Genomic DNA, 13,783 nt, shown 5'->3' with positions numbered 1-13,783 from the left:
CTTGTAGTGAGGTGGATGGACCTAGAGTCTGTCGTACAGAGTGAAGTTGTCAGCAAGAGAAAAACAAATACCGTATGCTAACACATATACATGGAATCTAAAAAAAAAAAAAAAAAAAGGTTCTGAAGAACCTAGGGGCAGGACAGGAATAAAGACGCAGACGTAGAGAATGGACTTGAGGACACGGGAGGGGGAAGGGTAAGCTGGGATGAAGTGAGAGAGTGGCATGGACATATATACACTACCAAATGTAAAATAGATAGCTAGTGGGAAGCGGCTGCATAGCACAGGGAGATCAGCTCGGTGCTTTGTGACCACCTAGAGGGGTGGGATAGGGAGGGTGGGAGGGAGATGCAAGAGGGAGGAGATAAGGGGATATATGTATATGTATAGCTGATTCACTTTGTTATAAAGCCGGAAACTAACACACCATTGTAAGGCAATTATACTCCAATAAAGATGCTAAAAAAATAAGTAAAATAGCAACAGAAACCCCAAAAAAATTATCCTAAGGGACACTGGGAAATCAGCTTCACATATGAGGTACACGGGAGGGATTCTAAGGTGCTGCTCCCAAATCCTCACTGCCCTAAGCCTTTTGAACATGTATTATCTACTGATTTTTAAGGCAGTGCTATTCAATATAAATTTAATGCAAGCTACAAATGCAAGACCATATATATTTTCTTTCGTTCCAGTAGCCACATTAAGAAAGTGAAAAAGAAACAGATGAAATAAATTAAGAAAAAATTAATTAATAACACATTTTACTTAACCCAATATATCCAAATACTATTGTTTATCATGTAATCAATATAAAATATTACCCATGAGAATTTTACATTTTTTCCACATACTTAGCGAAATCTGCTGTGTATTTCACACTTACAACACATCTCAATTTGGAGAAGCTCTATTTCAAGTGCTCACTAGCCATGTGTGGCTACCATATTGAATATCACATGTCTAATGCACTCTATGTCATAACAACTATGAAAAGAACTTCCACTAGGTTGCAACGTTTTGTTATGTGACAAATTCTTCTTCTGATCCTCCCCTGCATTTCTTATCCTGTTAAATGACACATCATCCCCAGTCCAAACACCTGGGTGCCATCCTGGACTTCTTCAGTCCCATATCCAACTGCCCACCAATTCCCCCACATGCTAAACTGCCTTTTTACAACCACATCATGTCTTGCCCTAACTTTTGTACTAGTCTTAGTGTTCCCTTTGCATTAATCTTCTGTATTCTCATCTCATACTCCTTTGATCCATCTTTCTGACTTTTGCTTTAAAAAAAAAAGGTTGATTATCCCTCTCCCAGTTCTTTCAGTCCCTGTAGCACTGCCATCAGGATCTTCATGAAGTGATCCGCACCCTGCTTCTCCAGCCCTGTGTCACCACTCCTGCTGGTAAAGCTCCAGCCGTACAGAACGACAAGGAGCACCAGAACACCCCAGTCTACCCTGAAATCCACACCTCTGCTCCCTGTACCACTCTTGCCTGCGATGCTGTGGACTGTTATTAGTTTAACTGTTAATCTCTTCTCCTGGGCTGGGCACTCTTTAAGGAAGAGATGGGTCTTGTTTGTCTTTGACTCTGTACATGTAACTGGAACACTGAAGGCACGTATGAATGGATGAATGAATACTAAAATTCAAGAAACTTTAGTTTGAGATGAGACTTCATCATTTTCTAGCTGGATAACCTCAGAGAAATCACTTAACCCCTCCAAACCTCAGATTCCTCACCTATTAAAATTTGAATTGTAATACTTGCCCTACCAACTGCACATGCTTGTAAAATTGTTATATAAATAATCATACATAAATCTATATGAAATTTGTAAAAGTATTTATTAATATATAACTTATATATACTTATGTATAAAACATGAGTGTGTGTGTGTGTATGTGTGTATATATATATATATATATATATATATACACACACACACATCTCCAGGCAAATCTCTCAAGCCATTCCCCTTCTCCCTCTTGTTCCACAAAAAGGCTGAGATTTGTCCAAAAAAGTTAATCAACACCAGTTATAAGAAGCATTAATCATCTGGAACACTTATCTGTTACAGACAATTTTCTTCGGGTCAAGAGAGCTCCCAATATAATTCTCCGCTGTAAACTGTGAATTATAAGTCAATAAGAAGTCTTCAGATACAGAATGTAGTCTACGTGAAAAATACTAATTGAAGCAGGAGATGGGGATAGCTTTAAATACATGCCAGAAACTGAAGAAGTTCAGTATTGAGCCTTTGTAAAATCATTCGTTCAATGACACACATTGTCTTGTGATAAGCATGTTCTAGATACCATTCAAGATATAAATGAGACAGAAGACAGGGGTATCTGCCTTGAAGAGCTTAAGCTCATGATCCAAATAAATGAATCATGAAACAGTTCTCAGCAGTATATGTGCTGTACTTATCCAAAGTGAAGAAAATATGACTGGGGCTCCAGGTCGTTTAGGCAGGCTTCATGGAAGAAGCAAGCTTTGGAAGAGAGCATGCAGTTTGGATTTGTGGTAAGAAAAAAGAAATAAATCACTACATGCTGCATCAAAAATACAATATACACAAAAATTAATTCAAAATGGATTAAAGACTTGAATGTAATGCCTGAAACCATAAAATTCCTAGAAGAAAACATAGGCAGTAACCTCACTGACATCGGTTTTAGTGATCTTTTGTGATCTGAATCCCAGACAAGGGAAACAAAAGCAAAAATAAACAGATGTGACCACATCAGACTAAAAAGCTTCTATGCAGCAAAGGAAACCATTTTTCAAAATGAAAAGACAACCTACTGAATGGGAGAAGATATTTGCAAATGATATATCCCAAAAGGCGTTAATACCCCAAATACATAAAGAACTCATACAACTCAACAACAACAAAAACCCAATTAAAACATGAGCAGAGGATCTGAATAGACATTTTTCCAAAGAAGATATACAGATAGTCAAAAGGCACATGAAAGGATGTTCAACATCACAATTATCAGGGAAATTCAAATGAAAACCACAATGGGATATCACCTCACACCTGTTAAAATGGCTATTATTGAAAAGACAAGGAATAAATGTTGGAGAGGATCTGAAGGAACGATCTGTGCACTGTTGGTGGGAACATGTTGGAACATGGTGGAACATGTCCACTGTTGGTGGGAACATAAATTGGTGCTGCCACCATGGAAAAGAGTATGGTGATCCCTCAAAAAATTAAGAAGAGAACTACCATATGGCCCAGCTGTTCCACCTCTGAGTATCTATCTAAAAACATGAAAACACTAATTTGAAAAATTATGCACCCTGTACACCCCTATATTCATTGCAGCATTATTTACAATAGCCAAGATATGAAAACAACCTTAGTGCCCATGGATGGATGAATGAATAAAGAAGATATGGTATATATACAAAACAGAACACTACTCAGCCATAAAAAAAGAATGAAATCTGTCATTTGCAACAACATGGACGGGCCTTGAAGGTACTATGCTAAGTGAAATAAGTCAGATGAAGAAGAACAAATACCATAGGATTTCACTCATATGAAGAATCTAAAACAACAAAACAAAACAAAAACAATAACAAATGAACACACAAAATAAAACACAGCAAACCCATAGATACAGAGATCAGATTAGTGGCTACCAGAGGGAAAGGGGGCAGGGGGTGGGCAAAATGGGTGAAGGGAGTCAACTGTATGGTGAGCGATGGCAACTAGGCTTGTGCTGGTAATCACTTTGGAGTGTATACAGATTTCAAATTAGAATGCTGTACACCTGAAACTTCTATAATTTAAAAAATGCAATATGGTGGAGTCAATGTATACAGATTTAACTTGCATGATTTCAGCAACTTTGAGTTCCCTCTCTCTCTCTCTCTCCCTCCCTCCCTCTCTCTCATTCCATACGAGTTCTCAGTTCTTGCTTGATTCTCATCAGGTGAGCGTTTTGCCACACTGAAGATGATTCTGTATTTGAACATAACCCAGCCCCTATATTTTGGCTGGCTATTCTATCTGCACAACCCAAGAAATACAAGGATCGGTCAGGGGTAGTTTTGACTTTAAGAGATTTTTGCCTCACTTTCTAACTTTATTTTTTTTTAATTTAAAAATGTTTTGCCTTATAAGGAAAATAATCTATTTTTACTTAGTGGGATTTGCCTATTTTCTTTCTTTTTTTAAAATTAATTTTTATTGGAGTATAGCTGATTTACAATCTTGTGTTAGTTTTTGCTGTACAGCAAAGTGAATCAGTTGTATGTATACATATATCCACTCTTTTTTAGATTCTATTCCCATATAGGTCATTACAGAGTATTGAGAAGAGTTCCCTGTGCTATATAGTGGGTTCTTACTAGTTACCTATTGTATATATATAGTAGTGTGTATATGTCAATCCCAATCTCCTAATTTATCTCTTCCCCCCCTTTCCCCCTTGGTAACCTTTTAGAACTAACCTCCACATGCTCAACTGCAGGGCAGCTGCTACTAAATTTGCACTTTCTAAACCAATTCTGATAATGTCATTCCTCACAGTAAGGGGTTTCTTTAAGCAACATGCTTTCAGTTGTTTGTATCTGTGGTCCTAGATGATGACAAGGGCACAAACTAGTAGAAACATTAGGTTTGTGCAAATCCTGTGATTTATGTTTAGGCCCAATAGGAGAAAGCATCAAATGGACACACCCCAGATTTTTCTTTCATAAAAAAGAAAAAATAGTCCAAATATTTAATCAAAAATAAAATAGGGGAAAGTTTACTTTCAAGTTCTTACAGGATTTAAAAGAATATATACACTTTTCAAAAGGTAGTTAGATCCATCAACTTATGCCTTTGCCAACATATAGATCTCTGAATGGTTTTTAACGATTGGCTATATAATTAAGCCTAGAATTCTACAATGCCTCCAGAATGCCCTTGCTCACTCACTCTTCCATATTTTTGGTTGTGAGTTCCAGCGGTCAGTAAAGGAGTTCTCTTTACTGGCATCTTTTAAAACCCTCCTTTTGGCTTCATATCTCATGTTTTATTTCAGAACTGATGGTAAAACTAGTCCCCAGAACGAAAGGTCTTCTGCAGATCCTCTTCTGAACTTGTTTGAGGAGGGAATCACAGGAGCTTAACTGATGAAAAGGGAGTCATAAGGTGAGGAAATATTTCGCATAAGCATAAGCTAAAGGAAGTGCACCAACCTCTAAGACCCACCGCTTACAGGAAGCATCACAAACCAGTGAGCTGATGAAAATGCAAAGCTGTAAAGCAACAGCTAAATCTAAGGGGCATCTTCCAAGCAGGAAATTAGAGACCCATTGATATAATTCATGGCATATCACCGCTTTGGAGTAAATTCACACCCTGTCCTTTGTCTCCCTCCCTCCCTCTGTTTTCCATTATCAGTCTCTCAGCAGGGTTTGGACAGAACTGGAAACAAGTGTGTGTCACAAATCAGCACATGCTCCCATGTCATAATCCCATCCTTGTACATCAGACACAGATTCCACGTTGCTGCTGCACTTAAAGTCAATTCCCTGTCATTACAGCTGTAATTTCTCATCTATTTCAGGAGTTTATTTTGTGCAAACCTTTAGAAAGCCTCTCATTTGAGGAGGTTCAGATGAAACAAAAATGTGAGTAGAGAGCTAAGTGGGCGCTTTCTTCTCTGGCACCGCAGTCTCACTCTCATTCCACCCCTTCCACGGCTCAGATGATGTCAGCGGGGGCTAAACTTGTTGAGAGACAAAAGACAAGGCCATCTCTCACCACTATTTGGAAATCTCATCTAGCAAAGGATTTACGATCTGCTCATTTCAGAGGAGATTAAAAACTCCAAAGATTGGATAAAGCATGTCTGGTGATGCATGAAAATGAGATGAGTTTCAAAGAAGACCCAGGGCTGAGACAGTCAGAAATGCCACATGGCCATGCTAATGTGGACAGGGTTTTTCTGGGACCACGAGGCACCACAGCTGAGAGGTATTTGAAGAGTGGCCAGTACCCAGAGCACCACAGAGGCAGTCAGAACAGCACAGTGGTTAAGAGTTGCAGGCTCTGGAACCAGTCTGCCTGGGTTTGAATAAGAGCTTGGGCTGGGGCCAGTTACTAAATAGCCCCATGCCTCAGTGCCCCTAGTTATTCATAGGATTGTTATAAGGGTTGAACGAGTTAAGGCTTGTACCTAGAAGTCCCTAGAACAGTGACATACAGTAAATGCTATATAAGTGTCTGCAGAACCAGTAGTAGCCTAACTCACAAGGTTTCAGAGATGGTAAAAGGAGTTACTGTGAATCAGGTCTTTAGGGTAGTGCTTGGTACATCATAGGTGCTGGAGTGTTAGTCATTGCTACTACGAATGTTGTTATTAGAATGATGACAATAATTAGTAGAAGTACTAGTATTCCCTAACATGGTAACATCCCAAGAGAATCAGGTCTTCAGCTTATCAATCACAGGCTGATGTCTCAACTCAGGTTATCAAACTGGCAACTCAAGGGTCACACATGAACTGTAGGTACGTCCGTTTTGCCTGAACCATGCTTACGAATGTTCTGATTGAGTTGTACACTTCAGAAATTTCTGAAGTTTAATGAAAATTATGGATTTGTGGCTTCTCTCGGAAAATCCAGAGGTCATCCCACACTGGGTCTGCATTCTGGGTGACTCTCACCAGGGGCTGAGCAGTGGCCGCCTCCTTAGGTATTTGGGGTGCACATTATGCAGCTCACCCCGGTCTCCCCAAGGTTGCCTTCACTCACCGTGTTACCTGGCTGGCCCTTGTTTGCACTGGTGTTTGCTGCTTCTGCCACTCCCGAGTCTGTTCTAGGTCTCCTTGGGTGATATGCCCTCGGACAGAATGTGTTTCTTATGGCCTTTACCCCATCTGAGAATCTAATGAAAGTTAGGGAAACTCTCCCCAGTAAAATACACATAAATTCACATGCTCACAGCATATGATAATTCCAGGGGGGTCATGGACCCCCTAAAGCCCACTCATGGGAAAACTCCCAGCTTTAAGGGTTTACTCATGGACAAGAAAATTCCATTAACCCTCACGCTTCCTTAGATGACTAGCGTGTGTTGCAAGGAGGAGAACATGATTAAAATAAGGTAAGTTACGCAATGCATAAACGGGAGGACTACGCTTAGAAAGACTAAGTGCTTTGAGTCGATGATAAATTTAGTGGTTGATTTGGTTTCAGTCAAATTTGACATCTTTAAAATAAAATCATCCTATGAGCTTGCTATCTCATTTCGCCTCCTAAACACTCCTCAATTCCATCATCTTTTCTCTGTGTCTCGTCTCCTCACTGCCAGGGTCACTGCTAGCCCAAAGGGTACAGTGGCGAGCATTATAAAAAGGCATCTCTTCCTCAAGACATTTGACTGCCATCTGCTGGGGGAAAAGTGCCATATTAACTACGTACATATATTCACCATGTCTAAGATGAGAACGGCACTCCCTAGACATGGAGTCCTGGAGTTCCGTACAGCTGCACAAGAGTCTCCAGCATGACGTGAGCTGTAAGCCTTCCTGACTCGGGCTGACCATTACTACAGAAGGCTGTTTGTTACCCAGGTGGGGCAGCAAAGAGCAGTGCTGATGGGCTGTGTTGTTCTGAGGTTTTGTTCTTTTCTTTTCTTTTTCTCTTTTTCTTTTTTTTTTTGGCTGAACTGTGCAGCATGTGGGATCTTAGTCCCCCGATCAGGGATCGAACCCGCACCCCCAGTAGTGGAAGTGCAGAGTCTTAACCACTGGACCGCCAGGGAAGTCGTGTTCTGAGCTTTTAAAAAAAACGTTATGTCAAACTACTCTTGGACTTCATGAAAAGCTGCAAAAATAGAACAGAGAGTTTCCGCAAATGAATCCCTTACCCAGACTCCCCCAAAGAGTTTCGGTTTTATAGCCATACAAATCAGGGTGTCAATTATGATTCTGACAAGATTTTGGCAGATGGGCTTGGTGCCAGCACATAGTAAATGCCCAATATGTAAACTGTTTAGCACAGTGCTTGACATACAGAAACATTAATTGTTGATATTGGTGGTGATATTACCTGTTATTATTTCTGTGGTCTAATGTTCCCCCCCCACCCACAGTTTTCTAGCATACTGTCATTCCAGTTTTCTAGGTATAAAATCATAAGTAATCACTACTAATGAGATGCTTCCAGATCCCAGGAGGTACATGATGGTGACCAATTCTTGGATGACCACACTCGGCATCCCAATGACCAGGAAACACCCAGAAGCTAAGGGCAGATCCAGCTCCAGGCTGAGTGCAAGACTAACAGGGACCTTCTACTTTTCTATCTTATCTGAGAGTTGACACCTCTCCGGAGCATGTAGTCTTACTGGTTGTTATTGCCGTCATTGTTGTTTTAATTTCATAAAAGAAAGGCAACTCTTTTTAAAATAAGAGAGAGACACTTTTCAGTCCCACCTCTAAATCATCTGTCCCTACCCAAGTCATAAGGACCACTGGGCTCCCAGTGCAGTGAGGGGTGTTAGGTTTTCTTTTCTTTTTTTTTTTTTTTCTAGTATTTTTTTTTTTTAACTAATTAATTTATTTATTTTTGGCTGCACTGGGTCTTCGTTGCTGCACGCATTGTCTCTCTAGTTGTGGCGAGCGGGGCCACTCTCCACTGTGGTACACGGGCTTCTCATTGCGGTGGCTTCTCTTGTTGTGGAGCATGGGCTGTAGGCGCGTGGGCTTCAGTAGTTGTGGCTCGCAGGCTCTAGAGCGCAGGCTCAGCAGTGGCGCACGGGCTTAGTTGCTCCGCGGCATGTGGGATCTTCCCGGACCAGGGCTCGAACCTGTGTCCCCTGCGTTGGCAGGTGGATTCTTAACCACTGCGCCACCAGGGAAGTCCGGTGTTAGGTTTTCAACAGGAGGAATGAGCAGCATAAAAGACCTTGGTTTCTGGAAAAGGCTCTGACGCCTGGGGGTGAAGGAGGGGGCAGGCACGTGTGAAGAGGAGCTTTGCTCTTAGAAGGGAGGACACTCGTCAAGTCACTCCCAAACTGCTGTCACAGCAGGCAATCGAAGCTTTTCCTTTACAGCATCTGTTTACATAAATTCTGACCAGGCGGCCAACTCTTCCCCTCTGCTCTCAGCAACAGTATGCAGGACAGAGAACACCTGTTCTAGAAATGGACTGATTAACCGGAGGCCGGCATACACAGCACAGGCTTGGGGCCACATGTGGGGAGCAGATCCTGCCGCCTTGTCAGCAGTTGGATCCAACCCCTTCTCTTGGCTCTAGTCCACGTTCACCACTAATGGGATTGATCCATGGGCATAAATCTGAAAGACCTTGCCAGGCACGTGGGAGGTTATTCTACCCCAAACTGCTACTGTGTGCTGTTACTAGTCTAAAAGCAAATGTTTCAAGCGCTGGGTAGGATACTGGAGGTGCAAAATGCACATGATGATCCTTATCTTTAGGGAGTTTCTTAGGAGTTACTGAAAATGATAGAACGGGATGGAAATACTGTTTAAGGAACACGTTTTCTGCAATGTAATTTACATTTGCAGGATCACTTTAAACAAGTAACCATAATTCAACAGGATATGTGTTACATTGGTATTATCGACAGACGGTTGCAGAAGCAAAAAGGAGGGAACAAGTTAGTGAGGTGAATGCATAAGTGAGGGAGTAAGACAGCTGGGGGAAAGTTTCCCAGAGGACGTGGAATTGGAGCTGGATCTTGAAGGATAAGTAGGAGTTCGTCCATGGAGGAGGCAGCAAATATTTCAGGTAGAAGAAGCAGTATGCAACCTAGGCAGATGGGAACTAAGTGTGAAAGAAATTAAAGAACTAAGTGAAGAGGTGAAGATAAATCCAAATTACAATTCAGCTAATAAATATGGGGGAAGCTAATGATAAGCAGAGTTACTGTTATCTCAAAACCCCATTTTATTAAGAGGACAGCACCCCACAATACGTCCCACTGTGGGGCTCCTTACAAATTTAGGTTACTTCCATGCCTCAGGAATGCTCCCTTGCCCCAGTGGGTGTACAGAAATACAAGTCAATCCGTTCAACTTTCTAAATATACAGAAAACTCTAACTCTGCATGCTCCTTGTCATTTTCAAAAATTTGTTTTCTGAGTAAAGTAGAATACTAATCTCAACATTATTATGGGTGGAGTAACAGAAAAGAAATTCTACAAGTCCTTGATTCTCAATAGTCATAAAGATCAGATGCCAAAAGAACATAAGTTAGAAAAAGGCAGAATATACATGAAAAAGAAATTTTAAAAAATCATTATAGAAATGTAGATCTAAGAGGGATGTTAGACAGCCTACCCTAAAAGAACATGGCAGATGCTAAAAAAAACTTGTTGAATAAATGATTAAATGATTATTCTACTTCAGTGGTTTACAGACTGTGCCTTTTGGAGATGGCTTGGGTTCTGTAAACCCCAAAGTCATTGCTGTACAACAGTGAAGGTTTACACCGCTTTGTAGACATGTTTGACCTGGCGCCTGACGTAGAACAGGTGCTTCATAAATATTTGATAGTGAATGAATGAAGGAATAAGCAAATTTAATGAACACAAGGATGGAATTGTTTGAATGTTACCAATCAGGAAGTAAGAGAGCAAAATCTAAAGGGAAGATAAAGACAGCATTTCATTCTCTACTCACCTACCTCAAACTTCACCTTTGCCATATCTTACTTTCCTTGGATCAAGAGAAGCATAAACATGACCCTTTTCTCACTTCAGAGGGATGTGGGAAGGGTAATTATGCTAATATGTGCAAAGCTTCTGGAGCTTGTCGAAGAGGGCCACTACAGGTACTTGTTTCATTATTGTAAGCTTCTTGTGAAAATACAGCTGTCACACCCTTAAACAAACCATTTTTGATGATGTCTCAAATATCTTCAAGTAGAACAGAGAACGAGCTATGTGGCAGTAGGGAAAACTGTCAACAAAACAAACCCACCTGGAAAACAAAACAAAACAAAAACCCAAAAAAACAAACCCACCTGGTCCTCAGCCTTGGACTCACTCAGGGCTCCCTTTTGGGGCAATCACAAATTGAAGACCTTACTTTAGGTTGTACGGTGAGTGGCTCAAAAGTGTGCTATCAGCCTGCACTAAACTAAGTCGGCGGGGCCGGGGGGGATGAAAGGAATGCATCTTCCTCTGTCCACTGAGAGCCCTGATTTTGAACTAAATTCCAGGAGAGGAGGTGTAAAGAAGATGAAAAGCAATGGGTTTGAAGGTATTTTAAGTGGGTTATTCTCTTTGTAGGAAGTACTGACCCTTTTAAAACTACATGTCTCATGTCAACATTGCAGACAAACTGCTTGAATCAGCAAATGCAAATTAAGACCCCTTCAGTATAGGGAAGCGGAATAAGAATAATAGCTTATTGATCTTCTCATTATTGATCGGCACCAAACATCTAGATTCATCTGGATCCTAGAGCTAGAAAAAGATCTTCAATGTATAGCATTAAACAGAGAAAAGATCACAAGCAATAGTTCCTACAATATTTAAAATAACCAGAGATTAGGAGCTTGAAAAAGAATGAAACACATCGATAATGGGACTTGTGCCATCAGATATGCAGGTTATGTCTCATCTGTGTCAAAATTCTTCTGTTAATCATCACAGCATCAATATGCACCTGGACTTGAATATGCACTACAATGAATCCACACATCAAAAATACAACCAGGAGTGAGAAAAGGTAATTAAGATCACAATTATTGCAAATGATTTAGAAAGAAAATTTTATGTGTCTACAACATCATGTTCTTTGTATATGAGGATGTCTGATGTTTTTAAAACATACATATTTATTGAATAGTCAAGGTTGTACTTGTACCTGTGCCATATTTTCAATTGAGTATTGATGCTTTTCCAATGAGTAGCTCCTTGAGCTACCATCTTTAATTATACAACAACACACGTTTTATTTTGTGAATAGTAAATATATACACAAGGTAAGAAAGCCAAACAATCTAACTGAGAATACAGTAAAAAAGTAAGTCCTTCCCCAGGTCCTTTCTCCAGAAGCAGCTACTGTTGAAAGCAGCTCTTTTGCCGCTTTCCTGTTTGCCCATTTCTATTCCCCTCGAACCTTGAAAGAACCTAATTATAGGAATGAGATCACTAGGCAATTTAAACTAACCCCTGATTTATGCTCTCCTGAATGCACACCATGCCTTGCCGAATCTGTTCTCTTCTTAGATGAACAGAAGTAAGAATGAAGAATGAAGTAGTTAAAAAATAACTAGCTCTTTACCCCCAGCAGCCCCTTTAGCAATGCAGGCAAGATAACATATGAAGAGAGAGTCAGCCAGCCTGCACACAATGAAGAATGATGCAGAACCTATCCTCCTGCCTCCATGATTCACTGAGATTCTCCCTGCCTGCCCACCCCCCACCCCCATTTTTTTTCCTTTAAAAAATGTCATGGCTGAGCAGAATCTTTGGAGTTGGTTTCAGGACACGAGTCCACCTTCTCCCCAGATTGCCGCCTTTCCTGATTAAAGCGACTTTCCTTTCTACTGACACTTGCCTCTCAAATTATTGGCTTTTGAGTGGTGAGCAGCCGAACCTGAGTTTGGTAACACTGTTACCAGTTTATGGAATACTTCTGGAAAGACGTACAGGGCACGTATAAACATAAATAGATACATGTGCTTTAGGCTGCCCATAAGAAGGCTTCTCCAACTCCTGCCTTCACTGCTTTCTTCCTCCTCTGGATTCCTCCTATTATCCATAATGCAGTGCCCCAGAGTTTAGCACACAATTAACCTCAAATTGTTTCATAAGTATTAACCTTGTCTCCTTGAGGGCAATGGCTGTTACACACATCAGAGTGTTAGACACACAGTAGGTGTTCAATAAATACCTGCTGATTAATTAAACCTTAAATTAACTTCATGCTAGCTTAAATGGTGTTATCTCCTGTAAACCTTTAAGAGAACTCATTCACACAGCTGCTACATGGTTACTTTTGCAATAGCTATCTACTTAATTGGTAATCAATCTCTTTTTAGAACCCCATCTGTACAAGTACTTGAAAAAATTATTACTATGGATGCTGACATTATAGTGAATGCAGTCATTCAAAAATCTAAATCTCAAGACGTTCAAGTGTCACAGAGCTGGTCCTACAACACAAATTCCAACTCCACTTTGAGAAGTCTGGGTCGTAAATGATGGGGAAAAGGGAGTACAGATTCCTCCAGCAGTACCCCAACAAGGGTATTATTTCTGCCATTTCTACCTATTTACACCAGGCTATATATACTCAGTCAGGCTAAATTTTAAATGCTGGCTCTATTATATTCATGATATTCCATTAAAAGGAGACCACCAGGCTCATTTAGTTTACTCTTTATGAATCTCAGATAGTCTTCCAGGGAAAGACTAAATGCTTCTTTTCACTGTGATTCAATGTTTTCACCTAATAATGCTCTAGAATTACGCTTCCTCCCGTAATTTGGGATCTCTTAGGCTAAATTCACTTCTTTTGTTCTCTTGACAGTTTCTAATCGCAGTTTAAATACCTAGAGTTCTGCTTTCAGGGTAGTAATTTTTGATCCTATTTTTAATGACAGCAAAAGTTATATGAAGGGGTTTATGTATATGGCTTGCTCTGTGCATTTTACAAGCCCAAAGAAAATTACATTTCAGAGAAGGTACATATCCAATTACTAGGAAATGAGTTATAACAAAGTGGCCATAAGAGGCACTGTAATAAAGACAAACTCAATTAAAAGTCACCATAAC

General features: G+C 40.4%; 1 protein-coding gene and 1 long non-coding RNA gene across 12 annotated transcripts in view; both read right to left on the bottom strand.

Annotated features, from left to right (window-relative positions):
• Positions 1–13,783, bottom strand: part of GRIP1 (glutamate receptor interacting protein 1) — a 714,321-nt gene that overhangs the window by 328,124 nt on the left and 372,414 nt on the right. The window lies entirely within an intron of this gene.
• Positions 785–7,234, bottom strand: LOC309642045. Its single transcript, XR_014252934.1, has 2 exons — positions 3,166–7,234; positions 785–3,124 (listed from the first exon to the last, which is right to left on the bottom strand). It is a non-coding gene; the product is annotated as an uncharacterized lncRNA (long non-coding RNA).

This window comes from Balaenoptera physalus (genome assembly GCF_965194825.1).
Source record: "Balaenoptera physalus genome assembly, chromosome: 13".
In the NCBI taxonomy this organism is placed as follows: domain Eukaryota; kingdom Metazoa; phylum Chordata; class Mammalia; order Artiodactyla; family Balaenopteridae; genus Balaenoptera; species Balaenoptera physalus.
Note: the sequence above shows the minus strand (reverse complement) of the source record. Positions and strands in the feature narration are given on the sequence as shown.